The sequence below is a fragment of the Taeniopygia guttata genome, chromosome 9 (genome assembly GCF_048771995.1).
Source record: "Taeniopygia guttata chromosome 9, bTaeGut7.mat, whole genome shotgun sequence".
Lineage (NCBI taxonomy): Eukaryota > Metazoa > Chordata > Aves > Passeriformes > Estrildidae > Taeniopygia > Taeniopygia guttata.
This window is the reverse complement of record NC_133034.1, coordinates 9,038,604-9,056,463: the sequence shown is the minus strand read 5'-3', so window position 1 is coordinate 9,056,463 and position 17,860 is coordinate 9,038,604. Positions and strand designations below refer to the sequence as shown.

At 43.5% G+C, this 17,860-nt stretch overlaps 1 protein-coding gene across 5 annotated transcripts in view; it reads right to left on the bottom strand.

The window, feature by feature from the left end:
• Window positions 1-16,425, bottom strand: part of ACSL3 (acyl-CoA synthetase long chain family member 3) — a 51,189-nt gene extending 34,764 nt beyond the window's left edge. For 2 of the 5 annotated variants that reach the window (XM_030280345.4, XM_072933166.1), the window contains exons 1-2: window positions 16,230-16,369; window positions 929-1,032 (exon numbers count right to left, since the gene is read on the bottom strand). The gene's annotated coding sequence lies outside the window, so the exon portion shown is untranslated. Of the gene's footprint in view, window positions 1-928; window positions 1,033-15,980; window positions 16,119-16,229 lie in introns of those variants that run through there. The other 3 variants (XM_030280346.4, XM_041718026.2, XM_041718025.2) reach the window with 3 other exon arrangements.
• Between the last annotated feature and the right edge of the window lie 1,435 nt (window positions 16,426-17,860).

Below are 17,860 nucleotides of genomic sequence, written 5' to 3'. Positions count from 1 at the left end.
ATATTCTGCCTTTAAAAAAAAATAGTACCCCAAAAAAACAAAACTTTGAAAGGTTTAGTGATATACTATGCAAGGTTTTAACATGTAATTGAAGTACAATATATTGTACTTTTTAATTTTGGAAGTAGATGACTGCTTCTGACCATAAAAAGAGTGTAAGCAAACCCATCATTTTGGGGCAGGGAACAGAAAGCAGAGGACATGATCCTAAGCAGTTTTTGCAAGTATGACACTATGGCACAGTGAGAAAGTTTACTGCACTTTCAGCACTGGAATTTTGTTCTTAGGTAGCTCCTGCTTAATCACTGACAAATAAAAACACAGGACATGTAATATCCTAACGCAGTGGTTTGGTCTGCAGATTAGCTGTGCACACTCAGGTTCTTACAGAAGATGCATCCATCCTGGTTTCACATAATCCTGCTGGGGTTTTTGAGCATTCAGTGCTCAGACCCTGACTAGTGATGCAGGAAAGGCTGGGAGGTGAAATACTGGACGAAAGAGCTGCTACTTTGTACAAGAATACAACTTACAGAAAATGTGCTCAAGCAAAGGGTTCTGGACACCCATAAGAGATGTCCAGTTACATGTAATTCATGTTTAGTCTGGTAGTCATCAAATGGGAAAGAGCAAGACCATAAATGAAGTTTGACACACTTTTTCAACAACAGAAGGAAGCAGCAACCAGGGCACTCATTCATGAGTCTGGAGAAGTAAATCAGTACTTTTCAGGACTGATCCTTCTTAATATATAATCAGTGATTTGGCCTGATATACTACTTATACTAATACTGTTATACCCTTTAGTTTCAGAAGAAAACTTTTGTTAGATGAGAAAGAAAAAATCCTTCAAGGAATGTGTTTACTAATTGACCTGCTTATAACAATTACATTACAATAAAAGCATGAATTAAAAGAAAAAAGGAACCTTATGCAACTTCTCATCGTGGCAGGTACAGGTACAAGAGCTGACACAAGATGTTCCAGTCTCAGTTTACTCAACAGGAGCTGTCACAGGCAACTGCATGAAATCTAAAAATGGAAAATTCCCATTAAATATGGCAATTATAAAACACATCCTCCATTTTTTTCACACGTATTTTGTAATAAATAAAACCTTTTTCTCATCTGATACTGTATCACCTCAGAGTCTAGGCCCACTGCACATTAACACACAGCCACTGCTTGAACTTCAGTCCTGTACAATCAAGGTGGTTGCAACAGCTTTGGCTAAACTCAGGAGCTCATGGTACTTTTTCTCCCTGACAAATTCTAACTCCCCGGTGCCTTTCAGTGTACACTGCTTCTACCACTGGGGGTAGGAAAAAACAGACCTATCTTAGTGTATCCACCCACAGAGAGAATGCACTTCAGCCTGAGTAATAAAATATTCTTGAACACTTTACAAAAATACTTAATAAAATAGTAATCATTATATCTATTGATTTTGCTCTACTATACATTAAAGTTTTATTTATTTTCCTTTGCAGAAAGCAGTCTTGAAAACCTGTGGCAGCAAATCACATTTAAAATAGGCAAATGTAAATATTTTGTACCTATTACCTTTCTGCAAACATTACTATTTACACAGTTCTTAAAGATAATCTTTTCCCGTTTCAGTGAATTAACTATTTGCTGCTTGAGGTGAGCAGCCAGGGTGCTCACTGCCCCATTTTTTTGACTTCATGACTTCACACCTACTAACTAAATTCCAACCCAGAGATTTCAAGATACTCTTGCAAATAAAAAACATTTTGGTCAACAATTCATAGTTGTAGAAATACATATTAAATCTCTTATCGGTGAATCTTGCAAAAAATATCCCCCATTTATTAACATTCACTGAAAGAATAAAAAGGTTATTCACTGGGTTAGGCTTCAATGGACAAAACAACCAAGTATCTTCATGTACTGCCCAATCTCTTCATTACAGAACAATAGGAGTTCTTGTAACAAAGCCCTTAAGACACACTGTACCAAACTGTACAAAAAAATAACCTCTCTTAGTTTACATCTGGACTTGAAAAGTAACATTAACAACCCTGAAGAGGCAGGCTTTTACATCTGGAATTCAACCAAGAGCTGTCACTACTTGCTAGCACTCAGCAAGTAAGCCTTTCTTTTACAAAAAGAAGAGACCGAAAAGAAAGAAATCCCCATTACTGATTTATAAACACTCATGTGGTCATCTATATAGAAATAAGGCAAACCAAATGTGCACAGACACAACAGCCAATGCTTCACAAGCCAACTCCAGGATTGTGAAGCAAGGAGAGCCTGAAGCGATGAGCGGTGCAGAGGAGAATCCCAACCATGAACCTGTCTAAGGGGAAGGTCTCTTGTGCAATACAGGGTTAAGGGACAGCTATATTTGAAAACAGATGTTCTTCATAGGTACAGCACAAGTGTTTTCACATATTTCTTGAAACAGAGAGGCTAGAAATCCCAGCAAGCCCTACTGAATGCTGGAAATGGATGCTTTGGGTCCCTGGAGAAGGCTGGTGCTCAGCACATCCTCCCAAGTTGGAAGCAACAGCAGATTGGGCACAAGGACACACCTCAGCTCCCCAGCTCACCCTTCACTGCCCCCCACAAGCCTCCTCCCACCACCTCCTGCACCCCCTGAGCACTGCTGCTGCCCTGGCACTGCCTGTGGGAGCTGTGCTGCTCTCCAGGGCCCAGCACCCTGCAGGCCATCCCTGCAGACCCTCTCTCGCAGACCCTGTGGTTTGCACACACTGTCCTTGTCCCCTGATTGCTGATTTTCCAGCCTCCCCCAAGTCACCCTTTTCCAGGCTGCTGCCTGAGTCTCGGCATCACTTCTAGCACAAGGAAGACTTCCATGAGCCTCCCAAACATCCCCAAAACCCTTCTCCAGGCAGAACTGAACCCTGCCACAAACAGGAGTGCCTCTCTGCAGTCAAGCTGGGAACAAGTCCATGGCTCAGTCCCAAAGCACATCTGCTTTCAGCAGGGAGGAAAAGCACTGCTCAGTAGACTGACCCCCAGGAACCACCATGCACTGGGAACAAACCCAGCAGGACCTTCCTCAACTGCTCCACATGACCATGCTGGGCTCGTCACAGGCATTGAACAGCCTCTGCTACAGAAAGATCTAGGAGAGGATTGCATGGCTGTAACACAGGTGCACACTCAGCCAGAGGTTCTTCTGAAACTCTTTCAAGAAGCACACAAGAATGAAACTAATTCCCACATCAACTCCAGTCCTTGACGTCTCAGTCCCAGTCCTGAACAGGAGACAACCTGTCTCTCCCTGCTGCTCCACATTCTGTGAACTGCTGTGGTCTCACACAGAAAGAGGGATGGTGGGAGACCAAAATTACTACTGATAACGTCTCTGCTCTCAAAAGGAAGCAGATTGTCAGGGCATTGAGAGAATAAACACTCTGACAAGACACATAGGTTAATTCTGAGCTACCTTATTCAGATCATCTGTAGCTTCCAGCTGTGACCCACCTCTAGCACAAGCCTGGGTGAATCCTAAGGCTCTTTAAATGCTTCCCCTCACTCTGCCAGGGGACACAACATTGGCAGATGGCCAGAGCCAACACAGCACTCCCACTCCTGCTTCCACAACTAGATCCACTCAACGCTTCAGCATAGGCAAATCTACAACTCAGCTCCAGTCCCAGGAGCATGGTTCTGAAAAGCACAGCAGGGCACACAGTGTGCCCTGCTGTGCTTTTCAGAACCATGCTCCTGGCATCATGACCTGGAACAAACCAGTTTCCAGGTAGGAGTTTAACAGACCGCTGGGGCAGCAAAGGTTGTGCACGAGCTGCACAGCCTGAGGCTGTGATTTCAGTTTGGCTCAAGCAGATTTAACGCTGGGCTGCTAATAAAAACAGACTGCTCATCTCCAAAAGGTAATTCCACTCTTGCCCTCCATTGTACCAACACAAAAGTGCCTGTGTGGCTAGGAAGGAGTCAGATTAGCTTGTTGATCCAGTTTAAACCCTCTCCTTCTCACAGTGGAATGGTGGATTTTCCTTTGTATCAACTTCGATATCATTTGAGCCTACCATGAGTCACTGCAACCACCTAAATCAACAGAAAATTAGCACTACAAAAGATGCTATTCTTCTGTTATTGCACACTGACTAACCTAACCATGACAGGAGTGACTGACAAGGCAAACCCAGAGGAGGAGAGGGAAGGAGCCTGGCAGTGGAGCTGCAGATGAAAGCCCCCTGGGCTGTGCAAGAAGCGGGCTCAGCACAGGGACAGCAGGACACGGTGTGACACGAGTGCCACAGCACACTGCAGGATCAGGGCAGAGCTTGGCCTGGGGATTAACCTGCTGCTCTCCTAATGATCTCACTACTTACTTTTATAGGAGCTCAGCCTTGGGGGTTTCAAGTGCTACAAGCTTAAATACCTTTAAACTTTGGGTATAGGCTAATACACATCCTATAAATATAAAGGGGTTTAATTTATAGCCTTCACATGTCAATGTGAAGGATATAAATTCGTAAAATGATACACTCATTTCCTTAGAAGGCAGCCAGAGGGCATATTATTAGGATAAATAAATTGTTATGCCCTTGTTAAACACCAAAATACTACAAAAGTAGAAACTGCATGAACCAATGAAGTCCTTCTACCCTAGAGAGACACCCTCTATGGTATTAACTAAATTTTGATATAAAGGAAAAGTTTTTATTATCTAGAAAATATTCTTTTTCCTCTTAGGTTTATTTACATCAAGCGGAAAAAAATCACACCTAGTGCTGGCAGACAATAGGAAGACAAACGCAGTAGCACAGAACTAAACTAGATAGAAGGAACTGACATTTTGCAAGGACACAGAACTGTGCTTTCTCTAAAACAGAGCCTTAGTATATCCAATTATTCTAAAAAGGTAATGGTAAGTGAGTATTAAAAACTTCTATTTGACATCAACATCTTTTAGGTATACCAAAGCCCCACTGTCTGAAATATCACTGCACACTGCAGGATAGCAAGGGCCCAGGTTCATACATCCCTCCTCTGCTTCCTAATGAATCAGAGTGACATTTATAAGAAAATTGAAATTTAAAAGAAAATTGAAAGCTAAAGTGGCCTCACAAAGCAGACAAACAGATTTATTTCCCCCACAAAAAAGCTACACGACTCCAATCCACAGTCTGACTGCAGAGGCTAAAAACTTAAGTTTAAACTTTTGTTCCAGGTGAAAAGTAAAACTAAACCAAAGTGAGTTCAACACTAATGAGCTCCAGGAACAATAATTAAACACTCCTTAAAGCTCCTTGACCCACAACATGAACGCCCTTCCAATAAAATCAACTAAAAATGCAAACCTCATTGTAATACTGCATCTTAAATTTTTTTCTATTTAAAACATTTTAAAACTTGTTTTCCTTAAATAAGGGGTTTTTTTAACTTATCCAAAACAGTTTAGATATTTAGTGGATTGACAAATACACTTTATTAATAAGAACAATAAAGCACAGCTCTAATGTGACAACTTTGTCAGCAAAACTGAAAGCACTTCCCAAAAAGAACTGTGCTAAAAACACACCCTTAAAATCATGTAACAAAGTAACAGCTATGCCAGAACACAACCCAGTGCTACTCCATCTTTCATCTCCTCCCCCTCCCACTACATACATGACACTTCATGGCAAACAAGTGCCTTAACTCATTTCAGGCACTTTACCAGATACTGTCAATCCACTGCTTCCATTCCTTTCCACAAGCAATTATTAGAGCATTTAAGAAAATGCATTTAGTGCCAAACTAAATTAAATGCTTTCATGTTTGTGAGAGAGAAAAAAAGAAACTAATGGGTAAAGTACCTTGCTAGTAGAGAAGGCCTCAGAGGAACTTTGGCGTATGCTAATTCACTGCTAGAGAGAGATGAAACCACCCATTTCCCCAGCATACTGCTAGATTTTCAAACCACAGACACTTTCCCCAGCATACTGCTAGATTTTCAAACCACAGACGCAAATTAAACTTGGAGGAGTACATAAACAAGAACATCAACACCACTGCACATACAGTATGAAAAAAGTCTGAATAAAAATAAGCCAGAAGCTTCACCAGGAACCTTTGCCTGCTGAAGAAGTTGTGCAACAGCAGAGTTATCACCACCAGCTTATCACTCCAAATTCCTACAGTCATTTTCCACTCGTTTAAGTCGATTGCCCTAAGTGCTTCCACTGGGAGGCAGACTGCTTTCCATCCCAATCCAAGGGACTCACCAGAACAGCTTCATGTGCTGTTTTCTACGACAAAACACAGCCTAAGATCAGCTCTACAATTTCTGGGAAATCTGAAATGCTAAGGCATGAACAGTTATGGCTGGTTTGTTTCTTAGAAAACAGAACAAAAATAGACGGTCTGCTGCCATACATTCAATGTGGTTTGTACTGTATCCTAGTCATCTATTCATTAGATCACAACAATAAAATTAACAAAATAATTTCACATATTTTTAACTGTAAAGGTGCTTTGGGATTTTTTTTTCTCCAGAAGCTATACATGCAGAAAATTGTTCTTATTTACTGTTAGATGAATTGGAGTTCGTGCAATGCCACAGTAAAAAAAAATTATAACCCATTATCCTATATGCATTTTTCAATTAATTTTGGCCAGGTCCAAAATCTGGTAAGCCTGTATATTTATGTTGTCTTTGCCTTCTTTCTTTAACATTTCTTCTCTATTTGATGGGATTTTGTTAAAAACTGCTTTGTTGATAACTGTTAGCCCTGATGCTGGATCATTCCCTGGTGAGCAGTGTCAATTCACACACCAAGATGAGATATTTGATTTCTTTATTCCAGTTTGCACAAAGTAGGGATCTAGGTGCAATCCCACAAAATTTACACTAGTTATACATTTTACCAAGGGCATCACTGTTCCCTGGTTACAAATACACAGCCTTCTCACTAACTAGTACTCGAACCCTTATTCACTAGTTACCCTTCTCACTGCTCCTTGCTAATGAGTCCACATGCACAGCCCTTCTCCACTGGAGCCAGGGTCTGTTTTGAGTAGGTGGTCAATGGGTGGGTGGCCATGAACCCCCCTGCCAGAATCACCTTCCCCAGTTCCTGCTCTGTCCTGCTGACTTCACTCCTGGAGGCTCTGTCCAGACAGCCCTTTCATCTTGGGATTGTGTTCCCCTTCCCCCAAAAGAGAAGATTAGCCAAGCCTACAAGTCTCTACAGGTTTCACAACGCAATTGCTTAATCATAACTGCCTACCTATAGCTACTAATTAACATCAAAACAACTGCATAGTTTGGTTCAAATCTTGAGGGACCTGATAACCTTACACCAGAAGCTCCTGAAAAACAAGAAGCAGATGAATACTCAGGTAACATAACAAATCTGAGACAATAAAATGAAGATACAGACTTCACAAGAAAAAGTGTGAAAATTATAAGTCTTTAGACAAATTTTTCACAAGAACAATATCAGCCAGATGAACAACACGTATAAGAGGAATTTTACAATACATTTCAAAGCAAGAAGGATATCCACAGAATGATGTAAGCTATTAAAGTGATAAAGTGGGATGTCTCAGCACTTAATGAAAGGCTAAGCTGGTGACATTTTAATACACTTTCTCTTTTGAAGGATAAATACATTCTCAGGTTCCAATTATTTGGGGTTTTGCTAGATTTGGTTTGGTTGGTTATTTTTTTTTAAGCATCATCATTGTGTCCAGTCATCTACAGTGCTTTACTGCCAAAATAAATGGAATTAAATAGATCCCACAAGAATATCTACTTTTCTTACACCCCATGCTTTCCACTGCAGTACCTCTAACTCCAGAACAGGAACAACCCCTCTCCTGTGGCCTGCAATGGAAGTCACAAATCCTTCAGAAAGGATCGCTACCTTATTAAGGAAAGACTGCTGCTCCCAACCCATGTCAGGGTTCAGATTGTGTTATCCAACATTCACTCTCAGTACAATGAAAAGATTACCCTCAAGCCAAACAACAGAAGAGCAACAGGAATGAAATTTATAAAAATCAGAGCCCTAGTAAGTCTTGCCTCAAACCAATACTCACACAAGATTCATTGGGAGTTCCAGAGTTGGTAGACTGAATCTCTCTGTAAGGATTAAGCAAGACATCTCAAAAGCAGTGCTTCACTCCAGCAGCAATATAAATGCAAAAAAATAACCAGTGGAGTTTTTCCTGAGCACAAATACAAACAGAGAAATAAAGTTTGCTTTAAGTTCTGGGAATATGTAATTTTCACCTTTGGTAACTTTACCTCTGCCACAGGTTATAAACCTATTCTCAAAACCAGAGTAATCTGTTTCTTAGATTGCTCACAGTGGTGTCTGTGAAACCCCACATCCTAAACACCCAGGTTTACAAAAGATTAAGCCTGACTTTTAAGCTGGTTTAACAGAAATACTATGCTTAAGATTCGGAGTATATGTCCAAATGCAACTGCTGTCCTGCAATGGCCAGAAACTGCCTTCATCCTAGTATTTCTTAGGACCTAATGTTAAAAAATTACTTCACTTATTTAACTTCAGATTTAAAAAAACTCCAATTAAACCAAACCATTCTATAAGACACCAGAAATGCTGCACATACAATCAGTAGAAATGGGACTTTTAACAAGTATTTCCTATGGATACAAACATAGCACCATAAACACCAAATTGCCAAAAGGAACTGGAAAGCCTGTAAACCACAGCCAAACCATTGACCCATCAATGTGATTGGTCACAACACTTGATGAAATCTGGGGAAGACTACCAGAAAAGATGATTTTGGCTGTTAATGCTTTGGCCTCACTCCTCCATCTGTTTATGGACAGACAGCACACTGCATTCAACAAGCTGTGGGGTGACTGATGGGAAGTCACAAAACGCTGAGTTACAGAAAGACAAGTTGGGCTGTTTCTCTGCAAACTGCTTTGTATGGCTTTTATTTCTCTTGGCTGCTCTAAAGTTCTAGAGACAGTGGGGAATATGGTATTACAAAAGAAAGAAACAGCCAAGGAAAAAGAAAATACTTCAAATTCAGTGTTTTCCTAAAGAGCTACTTGATCTAGATTTTATATCTATAGTGCTTGGGGAAAAATTACTCTTTTGTTCAAAACCCACCACTATAATTTATTTAAACATGCCATAAAGAAATCTACCCTGCTTATTTGAGTCATCATTCTATTTTCTAGCTTTAGAAATAACAGAATATCAGGACAACCTCTCTCCATCACACTGGAACAAATATCCTTTACTCTCTTTTTATCACTCTTCCTTTTGTAAGCAAAGGAAGGCAGGATCAGTCATGAACATGCTCAACAATTGCATAACTCGAAGCAAACACAGAACAAGGTCTCATTAAATTAGAAGCCATTTTATTCTCTGAGAAGAAGCATTACACAAGTGTTGTTAGTCCTTATGTGTCACCCTTAAATTTACAAACACAGGCGGTGACAATCAGAGGACAATATCCAGTGCCCACAGATATGCTCGGAATGGGACGAAGGTGAGGAGGGAACTACACCCTCCCAGGAGATCACCCAAGGCAGTGGCTCAGAATCAGCACACAAATATTGCGTAGGTAGAGGGAGGTTTGGGTAGAAGAGAATCCTGTTTTTCTCTTCAGGGAAATCAAACACACCCTTAGACTCTGATTATGTAAACATGACCAAAATCGAGGTACATGGTTGGGTAGAGCCTTGAAACTGCTAAGTTTCAAGAACATTGACCTTTTTTAAAAAGAAAGGTGCCACAGTAGCAACACTGTAGGAATTTTGTGAATATTCTCAGGAAAAATTATTTTGCCTGTCTTATACAGATGTCAGCATTAGATTAATACAATCTGACAAGCTGGAAGTCCAGAATAGACTATTAAATATTTCTAGAAGAAGAATATAAATATTTCATGTTTCATGAGCCGCTAGCATTTCAAACAAGCGAAATGCATCTCGCTTTTAAAAAAAAATCCCCCAAAGAATCATTAAGCTAATGATGTAATTAAAATATATGCAGTTTCAACCACCGTACTTAGAATCTGTTATCTTAGATATATACACATTTACAGATGCACAAAAAAACAAGTCAGGATAGCAGATGTGTCAGTCCTTTCACAAGCTGGACCTGGCCAGAACTGCATTTGTGACTGTGTAACACGGGATTTGGGCAGAAGACTATTTTTTTCTTAACTATAACTGATTTTATTAGTAAATTATAGATTTAAACTTTTTGAGTGTCTCTTTTACCTAGCTTTCCTGATAAAAACCCCCAGCCCACCTTCCAACACCCACTAACCACCTTGGCTTGGTGACCTGGACATCCACACATGAGCACACAGCCCTGCTGGGAAGTGGATTTTTATCTTGTTCTTGAAATTACTGGATGTTACCAGGTTAAGTCTTCTGTGCAGATTGTAAGAAAAGCAGGTAAGAATCTCCATAAGCATCTTCCCCCTCAAGAAAGGTGAAAAAAATAAAATCTACACAGTTTTCAGCACTGCAGAATTGGAAAATGTTTTCTATGCATCTCAACATTATCATTAGGAAAAGCATTTCTCTAGAACAATACAGCACTGCAATACTTCATCAGGATAATTAAACTGCAGCTGTAAATGCCTGGAAAGTTCTGTTACCAGGGCTTTACAAGTCATTTATGGGCTTACTGCTGGAACAGACCAAACCCAGTTTGCCACAAAGATCACCAAGCTCCCTGCCTGAGCACTCCTGGAACAGCTCTCTCCCCTGTGTGCCTACTGCCTTTATCTCTCTCACAAACAAAAATCCTGACAGAATCTGCAGACACAAAAAGGCAGATGTTTCTCTACATAACCACTTAAATCCTCCTGCAAGCCATCATCTCCTGCTTCTTCTGTTCCCTTCTGCCTTTCTCCATACCCATATACTCAAAACCAGCAACAGATACCTCTTTACCAAACAAATTACCAACTCATCTAAATTCTAAGTTAACCACAGATGCTCTACTTTCCAGTTTTGCATGGGTTCTCACAGAATGAGCTCATAAACAGTGATTTTAATGATGATTTGGTAAAATTACTGCAGACCACACTCAGTTTCACAGACTATTTTCTCATACTGTCTCAAAACATTGGTTGGTAGAAATTTGATTGTATGTCTGATCCAACAGACCTTACATCACCAGGCACATTGATGTATGACACTGTACTAATTGCTCAAGAAGCACAGCACCCACGCAAAACCTTCCTGAAGATGGCCAAGACTTCTCGTGTCTGAGCAGCCACCTTGAACAAAATGAGGGATTTTCCATACCCTGTCCTAGTGAGCAGTAAGGCAAAGGCAGAAGTCTTGCCTCTAAAGATGCAGAGAAAGCATTTTTACACAGTTTTCAGGGCATACTATCCTTATGGAATTACCTCAGGAGATAATTCTCTCTACACACAGGAATGTAACACAGCAAATAGATGGGGACTGAACGTGGCAGTACTGTACTAGTGCCACTCTGCTGCTTCAGTAAGTCACTTCTAATCTTCATTATCTATTTTCCCCTTCCAGGTCTCATACTGGCTTCATCTAATAGATACAAGCATTCAAGGTAAGGATATTTGCACAGCTCTAAAAAGCAAAGCACTAGATTTCCAGTTTTATACTGCAATGGGAGGAGGTTTGCACTTTGTTCTTGCTGTTTTCACTATCAACAGTGAAAATCCACATGCCAGTAACTTCAATAATCTTATCTTCCCTGCTTTTCAGGAAACTCATCGAACTGAGAAGCCAGCTTGTCCCATTTCAGATATTGTAATTAACTAGCATATTTTTGTAATTAACAAGGCTCATGAACACGGATGGAAATATGATGTCCCAATGCACAGGTGGTGACAAATTGCCACCTCCTCCTCCAGGATTACAGACACCTTAAGTCAGCACCTTGACTTCCCATGAGCTGCGGGCTCACTTAAGGAACGAGAGGACACGTGGGTGAGGATTCCCTCCCAAGGATCGGTAAAAGACTCTTGCAAGTTTTGAATCAAGTTGATTCAAACCATTTTGAATTGTGAACAACTTTCCTCTAATTGATTCAGAAGGTAATTCAGAATAAGATTTGAGTTTCCTTCAGAGTTGCACTCCCCACACCTGCCATGTATTTCGGAATAGCCATTCAGGAGGTGTGCTTAGGATATGGCCTTGTACACATGATTTCCTTCAACAGACTCAAAATCATCAGATCCCAAACTTGCAGCTGAGTACCGAATCCTTTGAGAGCCCCTCAGGCTTTACTACATGGCAGATCCTGATGTAGACCAGGCCCTCAGGATGAAGAGCAGGTTCTTCCAACTCTAACTGCATAATTAAACAAAGTCTTGCCATTTGAGAGCTGCCTAGGACTGGCTTGAGTGCTTACTATACTGCTCCAAGTCTGACATGTAAACCTACACTGCCAGACCAGATGCAGCCCTAAATAAGCTGGCTCAGAACCTTCCATTTCAACTGCTCTGTTGGCAGATGTTAGATAGAGCCATGGGATAGATCGGGGGACTCTGGTACAACCTCAAGCTCAAAGCAGAGTCAGCTGTGAAATCACACCTGCATTCTCAGAGCTTTATCCAGCTGGATTTTGAAAACTTCCAAAGGAGGAGTCTGAACGAGTTCTCTGGGCTACCAAGTCCCATCACTTGCCACACCTCAGGGTGAAAAATGCCTTATAAACACAGACTTCTGTGACTTCAATTCACACCTGCAGTCTCTTGTCTTCCTACCATTCACACAGGTGCTGGAAAGGCCCCCCCAGCCTTTTCTTCTCCAGGCTCAGCAACAAGCACAGTTCCTCCACTTCTCACAAATCAAACGTTCACAACTCCAGCCAAACTTGGCAGCTCTCCACTGAACTCACTCCAGTTTATTGACATTTCCTTTGTCCCAAGGAGGGGAGCACATCTGGATGCTGTATTATGGATGTGGTCTAACGAATGCCAAATGGAATGGGATAATCTCCCTTGACCTAGTGGCTGTGCTCCTCAGGCTACCCCATGTTCAGCTCGCTGGCCACCATCACCCCCAGACCTTCTCAGCTGGGCTGCCCCCAGAACAGGCTGTGCTGCTGCAGGGGTCACTCCTGACAGGGAGAGCCGGGACGCCCCCACCCTTAAGGAGCTGCTTAAATGGTAAATTTGCTTAGTAATCGGCAGCAGATGAAACGGATAGAAATTGAAGCCAAGTCCTCTTAGTGTTAATACACCTTACTTAGTAGTACTAAGTCGCCTCTTAGGGCCATATTCAGATGGCCTAAATTCCACATAAATCCTTCTGCCTCCTATTTCTTATTAGCTGGCTTCCAGGCAGCTCCCCACTCAACTTCTTATGTAAATTCTCTGAATTGCTTTTCAGAACCACCTAGAATTCTCCATTGACTGGGAAAAAAGGCTTCAGTGGAATTCAGGCCACCTGAGCCTAGTTTTTAAGGTCCAGTAACACTGCAGCACCAGACTGCATTATTTTTTGGATTTGCCACCATGGCAGTAAGGAGCAGTTGGCTGTCAGGACAGGTTTAGTTACTCTCCCACAGCAACAAGTATTTTAAAAGAAAATGTAGACTGCTAAACAATTCAGGACTCAGTTCTTCTTGCTACTTTCTGGAAATTTAATCCATAGCTGGATCTCCTTTAACAAGAACCCTTTATCCATAGTTCTTTTGAATTTTGTCCTGAGCCATGTCCGATGTTTGTTCCAGAAGTCTTGACAATCCATTCAAAAAAATTGGGTCTTTAGTATGACTCAATGGCTCAAACCATTCACTGGTCTACAGAAAAGAAGAATAAAAGCCCTACAATCAGCACTGAATGGGGGCTGGGGAAATCAGTGGCTTAAATGCTCACCAGTTCCGCAAAAGCACACCGTGCTTTAAGTCAAACATGAAGACAACTCCCCTAGTTCTTCAGAGATTAACAATTTTCCAATAAATACCACTTTGATTTTCTGAGGTTTCTGGCTAAACCATACCTTGTGATTTGAGAATTTATTTCTTACAGGCATTATGGTTTTGGAAGTGTCATAAGTGAGAAGTTACACCAGCTCAACAAACCCTACTCAGTGCTCTTACCTACTCAGGATTCTCCAAGCAAAAGAGATGGAGGGAAGATGGGAACCACCTATAAACACTTCTGAAAAGTGGAACCAGACTGTACACACTACAGTCCTCACACCTCTTTTTAGGCCATCAATAGTGCTTTTGTCAAAGCCCCACAGCACTCAGGCACACAGGTATGGAGAGCCTACCCCCTGTCCACAGCTATAAGCCAGAGCTCTCTCAAAATATCCCACTTCTGTGAAATATAAAGAATAAAACTGAGGCTGGAATTTATTACCTGCATCCTTACTTGAGTGGAATAGGACATTTGAAGATAGCACAAACATTCAGAACCAAGTGCCAGTTTACTGCAGGTCAAACAGACTTCTGTAGAATTAAGTCAGTAAGTCTGCACCCCTCTGAGGGATTCTGTATCCACGAGCAAGCAGCCTGCTTTCCTGACCAGCCAAGAGGGACCAGATCCATACCACAGACTGACTTCATTATGAGTTTCAAAAATTTTCACCACAGAGAGCAGCAGCTCCCTCAGACTGACTCAAGTTTGTCAGCCAGCCATCACCACTGAACAAACAAATGTTAAACCTGAACCTACCTCCCATTCCTAGGGACCAACAATAACAAACATGCTGAACAACTACAAAGAAAAACAGGTCTGTAAGTCACAATGCTTAGTTTCAGCCATTCCTGAGACATAAATCTGCAGGTCAGGGAGGAATTACCAAGCTCAAAAATGTCTTTCCTTAACTTTTCAAAGCACACAGCACAAACAGCATGAGAAGTGCTGCAGATAGTAATTAATATAAAGTCTTATGAATGCACTCAGATTGTTACCTTCATCTTAGAATACAGTCAAGACCTGATACAACATCTATCATTTCATGGTTTTGGTTTTTTTTGCCCCAGGAAATAAGTCATAAGCCACAGTGAATTTTTGCACAATGAGATGGCAATCCACTCTGCAGAAAGACTGTATCAAGAGTAGAATGTAACCAGTCAAAAATCACATTAAGGCTTTTGGTTTCGTTTTATGTTTTTCTTTACATAATGCTTTAAACAGTAACAAGACAAAAAAAAGGAACCAATTTCATGTGAACTCCGATTTTTGTATTTTGAGTAATAATGACTGTCCTTACCCTTAAAAGACTTTCTAAAGCAACCAAAATATTTTCTCATTAGTATTAGTGTTTTTCATTAATTCTGTACTGATAACAACACTTTAAAACTAAGGCTACTCAAATACAAGAATTTCACATCTGGTGTTATCAAACCCATTTCACAGGTCAAAAAAAAATTGCTAAACTACAGAATCTGATACTCCTAAACAAAATGCAGTAATCTTTTACAATAAGTAAAAGATTACATACCAGACGCTGTACATAATAATCAAATGTCGGGGGGGAGGGCTTGTTTCTTCAGTAAGGTAAAAAAAATTGAGTGGTCATAAACTACCTTACAAGTATTTTTATTCTGTTACTGCCCTAATTTTTCTGGAGGTTACTGTTTTCTCATTTCCCAGGGATTCTGTATGAGTCCCAAACACCGAACTTCATGCTATTTATGGAACTATCTGTAGCAGTATTTTAAGCCTTGTTGCTCTCCCTACGAGTGAAAGGGGTTCCTGTGCTGTCCTTTCCGGCGAGTCCTGGAAGGGAACGCACTTCAGCATTAAATCCCGCATCAACCCCCTGGAAAACAGATCGGCAGTCCCGAAACCAGACTGGAAATCCCGGCCCGCTCCTCCCGCGGCCACGCCGCTTTCGCATCACCCGCGCTCCCCGACCACGAGCCGCACGCCGAACCGCGGGGCCGCGGTCGGTGCCGGGGCACCCGGCGGGGACACGGCACTCGGCACCGGGCACCTGCCTCACGCCGCGCTCCCGCCACCCCCGCGAACGCCGCAGCCCAAACACAAAGCAGAGCAGAGAGAAAACCCGCGCCTGTTACCGATCGTTATCTCGCTAATTATCCGGAGCGCCGCTCCCGCGGGGGTGGCGCCGGCAGCTGGGCCCGCGGCAGCCCCGCCGGGCCGCTCCGGCACCCCCGCGGCCCGGATGGCCGCCGCACTCGCCCCCGCGGAGGCGGCGGGACGGCCGGCGGGGCCCCGCAGCACCGCACAGCCGGGCGGGCGCGCACAGGGCCCCCCTGGCGGCACAGGGCCCCGCAGCCCGCCCCGGCCCGCGGCCCCGCACTCACCGGCCCCGGCCCGGGGACGCCGCGGCGGCACCGCCCGCTCCGCGCACCGCCCGAGTGCGCGCCCGCGCTCACCCGCGCCCGGGCCGCCCGCCGCCGCGCGCGCTCATTCCGTATGCGCCACGGCGCCTCCTGGTTGGCCCGCGCCGGGTGGCGCGCGGGGCCGGGCTCCTGCGGAACGGGGTTACTACAGGTCACCGGCGCAGGGGGGCGGGGCCGGCGCCCGGGACCAATCGCTGGCGAGGGGCGGGGCCGCGTCACAGCGCGTCGTTCCGCGCCTGGCGGTGAGCGGCCCGCGCCGGGGTCTGGGTTCCCTCACGGAGCCGCCCTCGCGGAGCCGCCCTCACGGAGCCGCCCTCACGGAGCCGCCCTCACGGAGCCTCCTGGCGGCCCCGGGCCCGCCACTGACCGCACCGGCCCACGCTCCGTGTGCCGCGTTAGAGCATGCCGCCTTTTGCCGAGTGTCCCCGGTCAGTGAGTGACCCGGCAGCGGGATGAGCGTGCCCCGGGGCCGCCGGTCGGGCTTTGCCGGCTCTGAGGGCTTACGGCAGCTGCTGCAGGGGTTCCTGACGGACCGCTCACGGCACACCCCTCCTGAGCAGAGCCGGCGTCACCTGGAAAGGTTTTGGTCGGTGCTGCTCAAGGCTGGGTTCCTCCTTAACAGTTCCTCAGGATCTTTGGTCAATATTGACTCATCCAGGCCCTGCAATTGTTCCTTCAGAATTAAAGGTTTTCGTTTAACCGGTGCAATACAATGCTGAAACCAAACAAATGAGCACCTGCCAAAGAGAAGGGAAATAAAAACAAGCAATGGGAAGAAGAAGGTGTCAAAGCCCAGGGCTGTGAGGGACAGCACTCGGCAAGGGCAGAGCAGGGTTGCAGAGCTGAGGGCGTGAGCAGGACACTGCTGTACCTACGGACATCAGCACTGAGCCACCCTGAGCCGTTCATGAACTGTGCAGCTGCCACCGCCCGTGGCTGGGTCCCGTCCTCCTTCCCCTCACAGACACCGTGTTCCAGCCGCAGAAACCCTGCTTGCGTCTCCAGTCATCTGCAGAGTTACTCCAGTGGCAGAGAATGTGTTCACTCTTGCTGAAAGCAGATTAGCAGGATATATACTTGTAATCCAAAGGCCAACTAAGTCAGTCACATCAGTTACTGGAAAAAACACTTCCAAGTGTTTAGAACTGGAACACAGGAGATGGCTGCTGACTGTTCTGAAAAGCAGGAAAACATTATCCACAGAATTTATCTGAGCTATAAAGGTCATGAGCTGCTTGAGCAAAAGAGATGCTACGTGAATTATGAGTAGGAGTGTGGAGACATACTTAAAACAGTTGCACACTCACTAGAGAAAAAAGTGAAAAAGGATAAGTAGACATGGAAGGAGAAGAAACTCAGTTTTCAAAAATGAAAAATGCGTACATTTGTGCAACAGAAGGGAATTCAGGAATTGTCTGCCAAAAGATTTACTAATGTTGGTAGAGACAGAGTAAAGTTAATAAATATGTTGTGAACATCAGCACAGGGAGAAGTTCTAGATTTGTATTACACCATATTTCACATTTCTTTCAAAGCAAGGAAGGTTCAGGATAAAACTACAGATGTGATTTGATGTAAAGGAAAATGGGAGG